The sequence below is a fragment of the Eubalaena glacialis genome, chromosome 14 (genome assembly GCF_028564815.1).
Source record: "Eubalaena glacialis isolate mEubGla1 chromosome 14, mEubGla1.1.hap2.+ XY, whole genome shotgun sequence".
Taxonomy (NCBI): domain Eukaryota; kingdom Metazoa; phylum Chordata; class Mammalia; order Artiodactyla; family Balaenidae; genus Eubalaena; species Eubalaena glacialis.
In genome coordinates this window covers 17,145,530-17,160,998 of record NC_083729.1, presented here as the reverse complement: position 1 = coordinate 17,160,998, position 15,469 = coordinate 17,145,530, and the positions used below count along the sequence as shown (strand labels likewise).

Genomic DNA, 15,469 nt, shown 5'->3' with positions numbered 1-15,469 from the left:
GCTGCATCAGAAGTGGGTGTGAGAAATCCCAGCTGCAGATTGAGGAACCAAAAAGACAGCACCCTAAATATTTAAGGGTGGCCACCAAAATACTTCCTCAGCCACAGTGCCAGTTAGTAGTTCAAAGATTTGCACTGCCCATATTAAAAGAGAAAACTCTAAAACTTTAAGTGTATGTGAGAGGGTAGAGGTGATGGTGGTGAATAAGAGCTCAAACAGATTTTCCTTGCATTTCTGGGAAGCTCTGCAAAACAGGTACTCATCTAGGTCATCATAACAGATGATGTGGCCAAGGACTAAATCCTATTGACAATCAATAATTGAGAACCATTTAAGGAAATAGGAATATATGAAGGAAACCAAGAAAGAGCAGCCAGAGGTAGAAGGAAAGCTAAAACTTGTGATGTCACAGAGCCCAGTGAAAGAACATTTTTTAAAACATTGAGTGATTAAAAACATCAAATATCAAGTAAGACTCAGAACGGAGAAGTGGTTTTGACAGCAAGGAGCTCACAGATGATCACAGTGAAATTGAGCTGTCAGAGGAAACTAGCAAGGTAAAGCCTGATTCTTGTGAACGAATGAGTAAATGGGAGATACAAAAATGAGAGACAGGAAGAGTAGACACTGATTCCAAGATTATATTTAGGATGAGAGAGAGCTGAGGCTGTTTAAATGATTATGTGATGCAGTCAATATATGGTAGCAAATAATTCCTCTATCAATGGTGTCACACATGTCAATCTCCATTCTAGCTCTTCCATTTTCAAGCAGCATGACTTTGGACATTTGTCCCGGTCTCAGTCTTTTCATCTGTAAATGTGTGTCAATATACTTTCAACCCATGTTAGCTAATTGTTTTCTTTAAAAGAGGGAACAATCAATGTAGCAAGGTCTCTTGGAAAGTAGAAAGCTATAGGTTCCAGAATGGAAGTGAATGAATTAATCTTACAAAGGAGGAAGGTCTCTCTTACACTGTGGTGAGTGTAAAAGACCAAAATAAGGGTCCAGGTTCATTTACCTTTGTGGGTCTGGTGTTGACACATTTCCAATTTAAGTGGCATTTATTTTCTCTGAAATAAGAGGTAGAATGTAGAAGGCTTAAGGGAGACGGCCTTAAAATAACCAGTGTAGTGATGATGAGACAACAGGATTGCCAGAGGGTCTTGAGGGCCTGTTCATGTTAGTGAAAATATATTTAAAGGAACAGTACTTTGTGAGGCACTCATTCTTCTCTGAACAGTGTACCTAGCCTGGCTCTTGATTAAGGAAGGACAATTGGTGTAGTCCAAAATCAGTGTTCTGTAAGGTGGGTGCGAGAGAATGACAATAGACCAAGTGAAAGGAGGATATCAGAGAGTGGGTCGACTTGAAGTCTATTCAAAATTGAGAAGGATGTGGACAGGAGTAGAATAGGATACAGATAAGTTGGGAATAATACTAACTGGAGAACTTGGAGGGTAGAAAGTTGTATTAAAAAACTAGGGTGTTATAAGTGAAACTTTTCCAGAATTTAAGGACCAGGGGTGTACCAGGGTGAGGGGGTATATCAGAAGGTTGGGGTTAGAGGTAAGGTGACTCATTTTATGCTTGTCATCCTTACATAATCATTAATAGTTCCCCTTTCAGTTTTTTCTTAATCAAGCACTTAATAAATCATGTATTTATTTGTAAATCAATAAATATGAATACTAAACCTAAACTGTAATCAAGACTACATTAGTAATCCATAGGCATGTGGAATGAGACTCCATTTTCACATAGATGTGAGTATTTTATAAATAGTATAATCATTACATGCATATACCCTGGATATACATTGTTTATATTCTCATTATTACCACCAACTTTCCACAGAAAGGATGAATTCTACTTTGTTCTATTTGATATATTACAAATTACAAACTAATAAAGCTCTGCTGTATTTGAGTATCACTCTTTGCCTAAGGACTGATCTCTTCAGCCGTTTGTTTCCTACTTACATATGCATACATGGTAAGTCGTGTTTGTGTGAGTGTGTGTGAGTGTGTATTTTTGTTTTTGAAATTTATAATAGCCATGTTCTGTCAGTGACTAGCATACAAGTTGCTGTGCAAAATGACCCCTCAGTTCTATTCTAAACTTACAGTTCAGTTGATTTTATTGCCCTCACCTAAGTACGTACAACTGTCATATACAGGAGAGAAACACTGGAACCTAAATAAAAATGGTAACCTGTACTACTTTGCTTCAAATATGACTCACATTTAAACATAAATCAAGAAGTTGATGTACACAGTTTGAGAGATACTTTAGAATCCTATGTCCTGACCCTGTCTTTCTTGAAGAAAAGTGATACATAATTTTTGGATAATTCAGAAAAAAGCTATGACCTTTCTGGCTAGTTTTAAAATGAACATTTTTTTCTGTTATCACATTTCTGAATTCATCTTTCCGAATTCACTGGTTTCTAGAACTAGCCTTAAGCGAATGTCTGAAACCTAGGAAACTGCCAGGAACCATGGAATCCAGACCAAGGGGGTACTTCAGAGTGTCTTAGATTTGTTTTCAACTTAGAGGAAACAATAGATTCCACTAAATCCTGAAATTGAGTGTGAAAAAAGGCCTGATATAGAGTTGAGTCCCACTCCCACCAGGACAACTCCATATTCTACTATGGAGCCTTAAAAAGTTTTGTTTTGTGGATGAATTATGATTATTCTCAAAGACTTCTCAATCGACAACGTCTTTACCACCAATTCTATATATACTAAAGTAGCCAAAGGAAAAGAAGTACAATTTAACTACATAACACCAAATATAACTACCAATTTATTTTTTTATCCAGAAAGAGTATTTTAAGAGGCCCTGAAAGAGCAGAGAAACTAAGACTCACAAGATTAAAGAGTATCTAAAATATTAATATTGAATATTTCACACAGAATTTTTCTCCTTACACGAAAAGTACTAAATAAGTTACATTTAAATGCTCTATATATGTGTATATATACACACACACACACATATATATATATATATCTCAGATACTTCTCATTGAATAGAAAGTGGATAAGATTTAAAACATAAGGAGTAGGGGTAAAGGATGAGCAGTATATCCAATTCAAATTGTATTAAAATCCAAATATAAAATATAAACAGAAGTTACATTTTCCTAAATGAAAGCAAATATTCACTATCCCCGCCAAAGTAGGTAAATTATACTATTAAGAGAAAAAATATACATGGACTGAGATACTTTCTTGCTTTGATATATGTAAAAAAATAAAAGCACTTGTTATGATTGTCTAAATGTTTAGGGTTATATGGTTAGAAATATATAATGCTACTTTTATGGATAGGTCAACTCGGGGAAATAAATTAGCAGAATCATTTGAATTAGCTGTCTTCATACTGGGCAAGGCTTACTTCTCTCTCTCTCTCTTTTTTAAAGCTTTTTGAGGTATAATTGATATACAAAAGAATTGCACATATTTAATGTATACATTTTGATGAGTTCGGACATAAGCATACACCTGTAATGTTATCACCACGATCAAGGTACTAACCAAATCCATCACCTCCAGCAATTTCCTTATGTTCTTGTTTGTGTGTAAGGACACTTAACATGAGATCTATCCTCAGCATATTTTAAGTGCACAGTACTATGTTGTTAACTACATATGTATATGTATATACATATATATAAACTATTTTGTACAGCAAATCTCTAGAGTTACTCATCTTGCATACTTTTTAAAGGTTCTTTGTACATGTGAAACATTCCATAAGATGTCCTGTGTTGCCACGGAGGATGCAACTATTTTTAGGTGGACTGTGGCAAATCACACAAAGATCAATGACATTAAGAGGAAAGCTAGATTCCATACTCTCCTCTTTGTCTTGTGTTTCTTCCCTCTCAAATTCACTGGCATCTTCCTGGCTGTTAGAAGTGGTGCTATAAGGGTTGATGGCTGAGAATAATGCTCACCTTCTTGGGACTGGGAGGCTCAGGTGAATTTTATCATTTTCTTCAGCGTATGACTCTGAAATCATTCACTGTAGGGTTTTGTTTTTTGTTTTTTGTTTTTCCCAATCAGGAACATCAAATCCCTCTTCTCCTTGGGTTGAGTTTTCTAGACTGGCTTTCTCTGACATTTTCCCTTTATCTTCAGGAAGCTCAGTCTCACAAAAGGTCCAACGTCTGTTGCAAGGCAGTGGAAGGGGAGGGTTTATTTCATTTCATAAAGTACACTTCCAGTAGTCAATTAAAGACATTTCAGGATCTTCTTCAAGTGAGTCTGTATCACTCTTCCATGTCTGATGTACAGGAACTTGATATACCTCGCCATCTTTCTCGAGAGTTATTCTTCCGCACTGAAGCTATCATCTTCTGAATCGAGACTCAACTTCAAATTCCAGAGAATTCATCTGAAACTGAATCCTGCTCCAACCACCTGAATGTTCACTTACACCAGCATCACGGTCCGGATTTGATGGCATCTCTGTGAATTCTCTGCTCCTTCTTCCACAACATATATCCCTCATTACGCAGAAAACCAGGCTTTCATCAAAGAAAGAGAAACGCTATCAGATTTCTGTGCTTTCTTTGTCATTCGCCAGGTAGTTCATCTGAATTTTCTTCTCAGAAGCCATCGCTTCTTCCCCTGAATTCCCAAACCACTCACATCCCAGGCCTCTGGGGCTCAGGAACACACTAGGTCTGGAGGAGGTTTCTGGGGGGTGAAAGAAGCGAGACCCCTAGAGGCATTAGGGATACCCCTCCGGCTGGGCTTCTCTGCGCATCTTCCTTTCAGGCAGGCAGACCTCACAGGCTCAAGGGGCTCCGGCTTGCTCGGGTCTCCCTGCGCGTCACTGGGCGTTTGCACATGTGCACTCAAGTCTCCCCATCCTCCACCAATTCCCCTTTTCATTTTCAAAATTGCCCAGGGTTGGACACAAATTCTCTTTTCATGCTATATAAAGGTCACTAAATTATTATGAAGCCGAGTAAAAGGGCAGGCAGGGTGCTTGAAGGATCATCCGAATGGGTGCAGAATTCATGGCCCATCAACGAAGAAAAGAAAGAGGGCTTTAGTAAGAATATTCGTAGATGAGTACACAGTAATAAAACATAACATAATTAGGTGAAAGCTAAAAACTTAAATTTCAGTCTTCACACACTGTAGACAGCAAGCCAGTAGAACACCTGGGACCTAACACGTAACAGCATCTAACATTCACAATGGTGAACGATTCTATGTGATACTGCTCTGATTTAATTACCTTCAGAAGAAAAGTCTGATTCCTTCCAAAATTTAGCATCTATTGCAAGCCTAATGAGTTAAAAGTTGGAACTGCAGAACAGAGCCATTACAAAAATAACAGTAATCAACATACTCTTACAGAACTCCTAAAGCGATGATTCACACAGGATTTCACAAAAAACTCCCATTAATGCTAATGAAATTGGGTAAGCTACAGGCTGAAACTCTCCTATACATTGATAGGTGAATAGTTCCCTGAGGTACTTACTTAGATGAGGGAACTTAATTTTCTCTCCACTAATCCTCTCTGGATGAAAAATAAGAAATCATGCTTTCGATTTCTTTTTAAAGTAGATGGCACAAATTCAGAAGCATTTGAGTAGATTAATCAAAAGCCACATTAGGGCACAGTCTAGCTCATTGTTTAAATTATTTATTTATTTATTTATTTATTTATTTTTGGCTGCTTTGTGTCCTCGTTGCTGCGTGCCGCCTTTCTCTAGTTGCACCAAGCGGGGGTTACTCTTCATTGTGGTGCCCGGGCTTCTCATCGCGGTGGCTTCTCTAGTTGCGGAGCACGGGCTCTAGGCACACGGGCTTCAGTAGTTGTGGCTCGCAGGCTCAGTAGTTGTGGCTTGCGGGCTTAGTTGCTCCGCGGCAAGTGGGATCTTCCCGGGCCAGGGCTCAAACCCGTGTCCCCTGCATTGGCAGGTGGTTTCTTAGCCACTGCGCCACCAGGGAAGTCTCTCTAGCTCAGTTTTGACCAGTCAAACCATCTTCCATTCAGATGGATGCCAGTTGGCCAAAATCTTGAGAAGTCAGTTCAGTTTGTGGCTCTGAAAGTAAGCCATTAAGTTCATTCAATCTTGCTTCTTTGAGATTCTAGAAAAAGAAACTGTGCAATTATGTGAGGGAACTAGTTGAGAAGAAATAGAAATTCCTGATTGCCTTAGTATGAATTGAACATTTCCATCACTGATTTAATTAGCTGCCTAGGGAAGGAAAGATCATGAAATGTTGAGTTAGAAACAATGTAAGACCATTCAAAGACTTGTACAAAATGATAGGACAGGTATAATTAAGTTTCTGGGGCAGAAGTGTTATTTTGTGTATTTCAGATGAAAGTAGCAACTTTCACTACCATGTCAGTGTTTTTGGCAGATAATGATCATTATGATAATATCACCTTGGTTGTATACAATTCTTGACCAGGGCAAAATACATTTTCTATTTACCTTCTCATTTATTACAACTTCCTGGTATATAGGTAGGGCTGTGTTATGGTCTTATTTTGTAATTGACAAAGTGAGGCTCATTTTGGTAAGTTACCACATAGAAAAAAAGTGATAGGCCCTAAAAACTAAAACATTGTAAATAAAATAAGTATGCTGATTTTGATGAAGAGGATGAGGTCACAGAAAGCAGTCTTAAAATCTCATTTAGCTGACCTTTGTTCTTTTACAGCTGATGCAATTAAGCCTTAAAAATGGGAATTTTTCTAAAAGTCATTGCCCAGGATCTTAATGTCAGAAGAATTCTAGTGTCTTGCCTTTTGGTTAGTGGTATTTAGAAAGTTTTAAAAATAGGGATAGATTCCCACATACCAAAATATGTCTTTGATTATATTACCCGTGAGCACATAAATAGTTGCTGTTATTTGTTGCTCAGTGAAAAGTATCTGATGCTTCTTATTGTGACTAAAACCCAAATTACACTGAATTTAGCAGATACATTTTGGCTAATTATGTGGCTTTAAGCAAATACAAAAAGTTTGCTAATTTATTAGACATTAAGAATCAGTGCCACCACACATGGCATTTTAAAAATGACTAGTATAAAATCTACAATGATAGTTGGAGATATCTCAGTTATTGATAGGATAAGTAAAGTAAAAATCAGTAAGAACAACACTATCAACTAACTTGACCTACTTAACATTTACAGGACAGAGGGCAGAAACCTAAAAACAGAAGAATACATTTTTTTTTCAAGTGCACACACACTATTCACCAAGATAGATCATATTCTGTGACACAGATTCTAGAATGAAACTGCACAACATATATCCTCAGACCACAATGGAATGAAACTAGACATCAATAGATAATAATTGGAAAATTATCAAATATTTTGAACTTTAAAAATATACTCCTGAATAAATCCTGTGTCAAAGAAGAAAACAAAAAAGAGATTAGGAGAGATTTTGAATTAAATGAAAGTGAAAATACAATATATCAATATTTATGTGATCGGTTTAAGTGGTGCTTAGAAAAAATTGGTAACACCGGGAAAAAAAGAAATGTTTCTAATCAGTCTTTGGAGAGTCAACTTAAGAAAGTAGAAAAAGATGAGCAAATTAAATTCAAAAAAAAAAAAAAGAGCAAAAATCAGTAAAACTCAAAATATAAAATAAATATAGAAAATCAAAAAACCAAAACTGAAAAGATCAATAATAAAATTGATAAAACTCTGGCCAGACTAATTAAGAAAAAAAGAGAGAAGACACAAATTACCAATATCAAGAATAAAAGAGGGAACCTCACCTCAGATCCAAAGACATTAAAATATACAGGAACATTATGAACAACATTATGACTATAAATTTGACAGCTTAGGTTGAATGGACAAATGCTTTGAGATAAATACCTAAAAAGGGTGAATTTTACTATATGTAAATTTTATTTCAATAAACCTGACTATTAAAAAAAGGAGAGATTGGGTTATTCAGGAAAGGAAACAAAATGTACCACTGCTGTAACTGTCAGTGATATGTTCTTTGATATGCTTTACACTGATATGTTCTTTTTTTTATAATGTTGTTTTTATTTAATTGTTTGTTTTTATAGCTCAGCCTAACATTTTTGGCCAACATGAAGACTATACACAGGTGCTTAAAGCTCAATCTCGTAATACCTACAAAGTACACATTTATTTCCACATTTTTCCTTCCATCATTTTTCTTTAACTGATCTTGTATTTAAGACACTTGATTCACTTCCACTTTTTTATATTTTCTAGTACAAGTGAAGATTTTTGATATAAAATACAGAGCTAAGAGTCATTTTCCCTCCCTAGAATGTGGCAGATCCATTTGGTTACATTATTTATTTTTCCTTGAAGCTAAAGAGTCTACATGGACTGATATTTAGGGGGAGATTTGAAATCGTTGCATTACATTTGCACCTCATCTTAGTTGTGGGCTTTGTGTGCTGGTAGTCAATCACTAGTATAAAATAAAAATGCTTTCTAACATGAGCATTAAGTATTGATTAAGTTGTTAATTCCCCAATAGATCCAGGAAGAGAAAAAAAATAGATCAAGATAGTCTTTATTAGTCAGAGTGATAACAATAACATGATAGCCATAATTTATCGAACACTTACATGTGCCAGTGTGTTAGGCAATTTTCATTCATTACTTAATCCTTATAACATCATTAAGACATGAGAATAATTCTCATTGTACCACAAGGACTGATACTAAAGACTAAGATATATTCTGCCAAATAAATTAGCAAAACTTAAGGGGGAAAAAAATCACCAGTGTTAGCAGTGGCTGTTGGGAAATGTATGAATTCAAACTTGCATTGTGGATGGGAGGTTAAATTGTGCAAAAACCACCTTATTAAGTAATTTCTAATATATATCAAGAGCCATGATAACATAAAACACATGAAGGTGTTTTATGTTTTGTTAGATTAAGCCTTGAAACATACTCTAAAGGAATAATCCAGGCTACACAAAATAAAAACAAAAACCTGAGATTAATGATATTAATTTGAGCAGTAGCCATAATATTATTTTATTTATTTAACAATATTTAATAATATTTCATATTGAAGAATATTTATTTTAAATTTATATTTAACAATATGTAATATGCAACAATAATTGTTAAATAAAATGCAATGTAGCCATATGACTTTATATTAAATGCAATATGCCACACACCCAGCCATATGTATATATGCATGCATATGCATAAATATATATATACATACATATACATATGTGTGTATAAAAATAAATACAGCTCTATATTTACATTTCCTCTGATTAAAACTATTTTCAAAAGTGTGATGCACAGACTAGATTGAAGTGGCCTAAAATTTAATGTCTAATATTTCTCACCACTTAGGTTATATTCCTGCAACAGTGAATTATTTATAGTACTCCAAGTAAAGCTGTGGTATGAGCATTGATTTGTGTATTTCTTTTTCCTGGAATGATCTTCCTGTCCTTCCTATTTTGAGGCAGCCCAACTTATTCCTTAAGATAACACCCAGGAATTATCTTTTCTGAGACTCTATCTCTACTTCCTTTCTATGTACACCTAAGGTTCCTGCTAACAGTTCTATCCTAGACTCTGACACATTATTATAAGGTGGTCTCTTTGTTGGCTTTGTAGGAGGCTTCCATCTCCACTGGGACCCTTTGTGAGCTCAGAGACTGTTCCATTTCTTCTTTATCTTCCCAGGATCTAGCAAGTTCTGGATGTATAGCAGCATCATAAGCATCCCAAGAACTGAACCTATATGATCTGAAGTTCAAGCAGTGTTTAGAGTAAGATAGTATGATTACATTAAGATAGTAAGTTTTCATTTTTAAATTTCTCATAATTTTACACTGTGGTTATATTGTTTTTATAATGATGAAAATATATGCATTCAAACAAAATGAAATAGGATGCCGATGCATACTACTGTCTATCTATAATTTTATCAATACCACTCTTCAACCAGCAAATTGTAGAAATACCTAGAGATATAAGTATGATATATTTCATGACAAACTTTAAATGTTTACTTGAAATCTGGGGTCAAAATTGAATAAAACTTACATGAAAAAGGAATGGTGCATGTCCATAGAAGTCAACCCTATATGTCATTGAAAAGTATATTAAAGCATGAAAACTGCAAATAATTTAGACAAACATAAATGAATAAGTATTGTTACAAAACACAATATATATAGCTGAGGGTAAACTCTGTCAGCTAACAAGGAAAACTAGGTGTCCTTAAAAACTTAAAACAGAAGGAGGAAATAATAAAGATGGCAATTATACAATATAGAGAGATTCCAGATATTTAGCTAGGAAGATGTCCTTTCATAAACATACAATTTGTGTGTACTCTAACACCATCGTGGACATGTGACACGGCATTTTGAATTCCTGTGATTGTTTTGATTTCTGGGAAGTAAGGGAGCAGTAGCAGGAAATTATTTTAAATTTCCTAAAGACACGTACGTGAGCAGGCTTCTTAGATTTACTGCACAATGGTTGGGTAGCTGCTTTTTGGCTTCAGTGGAGACCTGATTTAGGGAGTGTATACCAACTAATTGATTGCAGGGTGTTAAAACAGGAGGAAAAACACGGAACTTGTGTGGGAATACTGAGCCTCTCTGAGGTGGTGTTTTTCTTTCAAAATACCAACAGTAAGATACCATCTGACACATTAAAAGTTCTGGAGGCCAAAAGGTTTATTTGAAAAACCCTATTGTGACACCCTAAGTAAAAGAATCTCTAAAAAGAGAAAGCTGAAAAAAAGAAGCCAAAAATAGAAATCACAGTACAAAAGGAAATAACTAAGTTAAAGCACAGACATGATAACTAAGCATAGAACAGAACATCTTTGATCCTAAAGGCATATCCAGAAACCATCAAAGGCAAATGTTACAGGTAAAAGCAATAAAAAGGATTACCTCGAGAGAAAGGAAAGGCATATATTTAGATGCACAGTTAGGAGAGAAAACAAAACCAGGCAAGCAGTGAAAGATCTGAAAATTGAAAGGGAAAATCAAATCAGTGGCTTTTCTGCCTCATCCATCTGCCAGCACCCAGATAGCACACTTTGGAGTCCAATAGAGTGAAAACAAGATTGGGCAACTTCAGCAGAAACACATCCTCTCCATTTTTAAAATAATGAAAACAGTAACAGAGGCATGACTAGGAACCAAATAGGAGAAACATCCAGGAAATTGCAGAAGGGACAGTCAGAGAGGCAGTGAAAGGGAGTTTATTCATTGGAATGAAAATTCAGCATGGCTGGACCAGGCTACATGTTTCAATGGCCTGGAAAAAAAAAAATGTGCTGAGAAAACTGTGAACTGTCTAATGATCACATTTGGTCAAGCAAGAAAAAGGTTCTGGGCTGCTGGGGAAGAGCTGGATCTAGCTCGGAAGTGATCATAGGAGGCTGTTTAAATTCCCAATCATGGCACTGAGTCCTCACCATCTGCCCACAGGGTTTCTCCCACAGCACCTCCTCCTTGGGTCCTTGGCATGGGCTCTCTGTCGTTGTCACAGCTGCTCCTGAGAATAAACCCAGACACTTTACTGAGGTTTAAAACAACCTATGTCTTCTGGACCATGCCTTCACGCCAGCCTCTCTCCTATCATTCTCCCCCATGTTTACTAAGCTCCGGCCACTCTTTCCTTCCACCAATACTTGAAGCTCAGCCATCAAATTTGTGTCTTTACACATGTTATTCCCCCTGGAAAAAGTCATCTCCATTTCCCCTCATTCAGGTATCACCGTATCAGAGAGGTTGTACACCCCTCTACCCTTCACTATCACATCACACTTTTAATACCTCATAAAATGTATCAACATGTGAAATAAGCATGTGTAATTATTTAGTTACTCTGCTTTTTGTGACTCCCACAAAATATAAACTCTAAGAAAGCAGAAACCTGGTTTGCTCACCACTCAATCTGAAACAACTAGAGGACTGAATACTATCTAGCAAGAATTCAGTAAATGTTTCTTTAATTAAGGGGTTGATTGGCAGAGGAACAGTGATCATTCCAGGCTTGAAGCAAAGATGAGGAAGAACAGATACATTGTTTCAGGAAAGGTGCAGGGCATGTTATATACATTACTTCATTTAATGCTCCACCAAACCTGAGATGTAGGTATTATTATCCCCACTTTACAGATAACAATTGAGGCTAAAAACATTGCAATAACTTAGTCATGTAAAGAGGGAAAAGTTCGTTTCAAATCTGATTCTGGATTCCATGTTCTACCAAATTTACCATACTGACCCTTCATAATTTTGGTCATTTCCTTCCCTAATCGGCTCATTTTGCAACATCTTCTGTGAATCAGAGTATATATAATAACCTTCTTCCTTGAGTGATATCTTGTTCTGATCATCAGTTGGACTTTTAGCAGAAAATACGTGAATTCAAGATGCTAGCTATCATTTTTATGCATCTATTCTATTTCTCTAAGCAATAAAAATCTTTTAGGGCAATAATCTTTATCTATTTCTTCTTTGCCTGCCCTGTTTTACCATTGGCCCCGCTATATCCCCAAGGCTCTGACCTTCTGTACCCCCATCCTCTTTTATCCCTTGCCCTCCTATGTCTTCTGCATCCTTATGTGTTCTGCCCTACCTTGAACCACAATTCTCTACACATCAAGATAAGCTGGATAATAAGTCAGCATAAAAATAAGAGAAATTATAGTTAATAAACTTCCTTATTTCCAGACACATGTTCATCATTTTTATGATAATGGCTGGAAGATGAATAGGACAGCAGAATTATTTAGAGTGAATGATATTCTCAATTGCTTCATCTGTCCATGCCTGGTGACCACAGCCTCATTCAAGTCTCTGAGCTCATCTTCTTCCTTCGAGCAAAAAATTTGCCTAGTAGTTTATAAGCATGTGTTTTAGAGCAAGACAGACCTGGGTTTACGTTCTGACTCTGACTCTTCCTAATATGCCTGATTTACCTGTCTAATCCTAGACTCTTTATCTGTAAAATGGAGTTGTTAAAATGCTTCTTTCAAAAGATTCTTGTGAGGAATAATTAATCTGATATATGTAAATGTAAATTTCTTACCAAAAGGGCAGGCCCATAGAAAGCATTCAATAGCTAACCTGTTCAAAATTTGTAGAAATTCCACCTTTACCCCTCAGGAGGGTTTATACCATCAGGCTGCGGAGAAATTTTCTTTCCTCTTAGAAGACTGTCTCAGATTTTTCTACAGGCTCTCAAGGTAATTAAAATATTTACTTGTTTTTATTAAGAGATGGTATCTCTCTAGTTTGGGGGAAAGTACTATTCTTTTTCAAAAGATTTGATACTGACATCTGAGTAAACAAGAGGACAGACTTTTTCATTTCAAGGGAAACTTTCGGTTCCGATTAGTTCACTTGGTTGGCTTGCTTTTTCTTTTTTTAACTTCTCAGTAATTTTTTAAATGATTTTCCTGATTATAAACTAAATGTATGAGCTCTTTGTCATTCACAGATTTAACATCCACAATACTGATAATTTGAAAATATGATGGATACCACTAGTTCTCATTGACAACTGGCTCTCTGTTCCATCTTGGGCATATACAAGTCTAAAATCCCTGCCCCTTGAAGTTAGGTAGAGCCCTGTGAAAACCACTGAAATGAGAGCAAAAACAGCATCTGCTACAGGTTGATGCAATGAAGATCCCTATGGAGTTCTCCAGCATCTTCTTCCTCTGCCACTGCAATGGCAGACAAAGCTTTATGCTCACTTGGCAGAACCAAAGAACTGAAGCAACATGGGTTATTGAGTGGCAATCAAGTGCCATGGAGAGTCCTCCAGGTTTTTAATAAAGTTGACATAAATGGGATAGGCAGTGGTGGTGAAATGCTTTTGTTTTATTAAGTCAATGAAATTAGAGGGTTGTTTTGGTTATCACAGTACATTCTAATATGCATGTGCAGGAAACAGTAAATTCATCAGGTTTGAGTTGCTTAAAACTTGTACATTCCCAGACAAGCTGATTTTCTCAACTGGCCCTTGGTGGGCTACAGGCAATTGAACGTTTAAAATGTTCTGATAAGTGTGTTTTGTGTGTCTGGAGCTTTGAAGGAAATTCTACCAGTTTATCCAGACAGTTCGTGCAAACAGTGGGATTTATGGTAGGCACCTGCCTTCTTCTTGGCAGTCTCTAGTTTTGGTAATTGCAGTCGGTCATAAAGGCAGTGTGTTTTTACATGGTCAACCCCCAATAAAAAACTGAGACTTAGGCTCAAGAAAACTTCCTGGTAGACAACACTTCACATACGTTTGTTACAGTTTATAGCAGGAAGAATTGTGTGCCTTGGGTGACTCCACTGGGAGAAAACTCTTGGAAGCTTGCTCCTGGTTTCCTCCAGACTTGGCTGATGCACCTTTGCTGATTTTGTCTTGTATCTTTTCACTGTGATAAACCATAACCATGAGTACAATGACTTCTGAGTTCTATGAGTCCTTTTAGTGAATTACTGAGCGTAAGGATGATCTTGGGAACCACCAAGACACTTCCCTACCTAATACAGAGAATTAGCACTGGAGGTGGGGTGCTGTCATCACAAAAACTTAAAATATGTGACATTTCTGTTATAGGTGCCTTAAAATATGATGATTTATATCAAAAAGTGGCAGAGCATTTGTCATACATGATAGAGTGGTAAAACTCTTGCCTGGAGTAGTTTAAGAATTAGAGCATATAAATGATGAACTTTTCCTCTTGAACTCAGAGCGTAGGGAAAATGTTGGAAAATAGAATTTCCTTAGTGTGTTTTGAATAAAATTGGCCACATTTTATATGATGTTTCAAGAAAGTGATGAGCTCAGGAAATAATTGGCTATGGAAAGGAATGATGGAATTATAAGCATTCCAGGTTTTGCAATATTGGTGAAGCAGACAGCTTTTGATCCCAAAATATAAGTGATGAATATTATAAAAACTTTGAAAGTAAAAAATCTGTAAGAACTTAGCCATGTAACAATGAATAAATTAAAGGCCTTCCTATCTTTTGTTAAAACTTCTCAAAAGCCTTAAGTGCCTTGAAACAAAGATCAGATTAAAGGTCAATGCCCAATAAATTAATATCAATATTTAAAATACCTTGTGGTAAAGATCAGATTTATTTGTAGTGGAGCCTTTTCTTACACTATTCAAAATTGACTCAGTAAATCAATTTGGATAGAAAAAAAGTAAGAGAACAGATAAATAAATAAAATCAGAGAAAATACTGGACCTGAGAACATGTAAAGAAATGTATGGTTCCTGATACATGGATCTGGATGGATTCAAATATGTAAGAGCCCTACCATGTGTGGATGTACGTATGTGTGTGTGTGGAGTATCATATTGCTAAAGACACTTGGAGCCTAGACTGAAAAAGCCTGTTATTCCTTGAGACTTTGAACTGGTCAGAAGTATTGATTATGTCCAGCTACCCCCA

The 15,469-nt window shown here is 36.2% G+C and overlaps 1 pseudogene; it reads right to left on the bottom strand.

Annotated features, from left to right (window-relative positions):
• Window positions 1-3,328: 3,328 nt before the first annotated feature.
• LOC133104934 (E3 ubiquitin-protein ligase Mdm2-like) overlaps window positions 3,329-15,469 on the bottom strand; it is a 30,547-nt pseudogene continuing 18,406 nt past the window's right edge.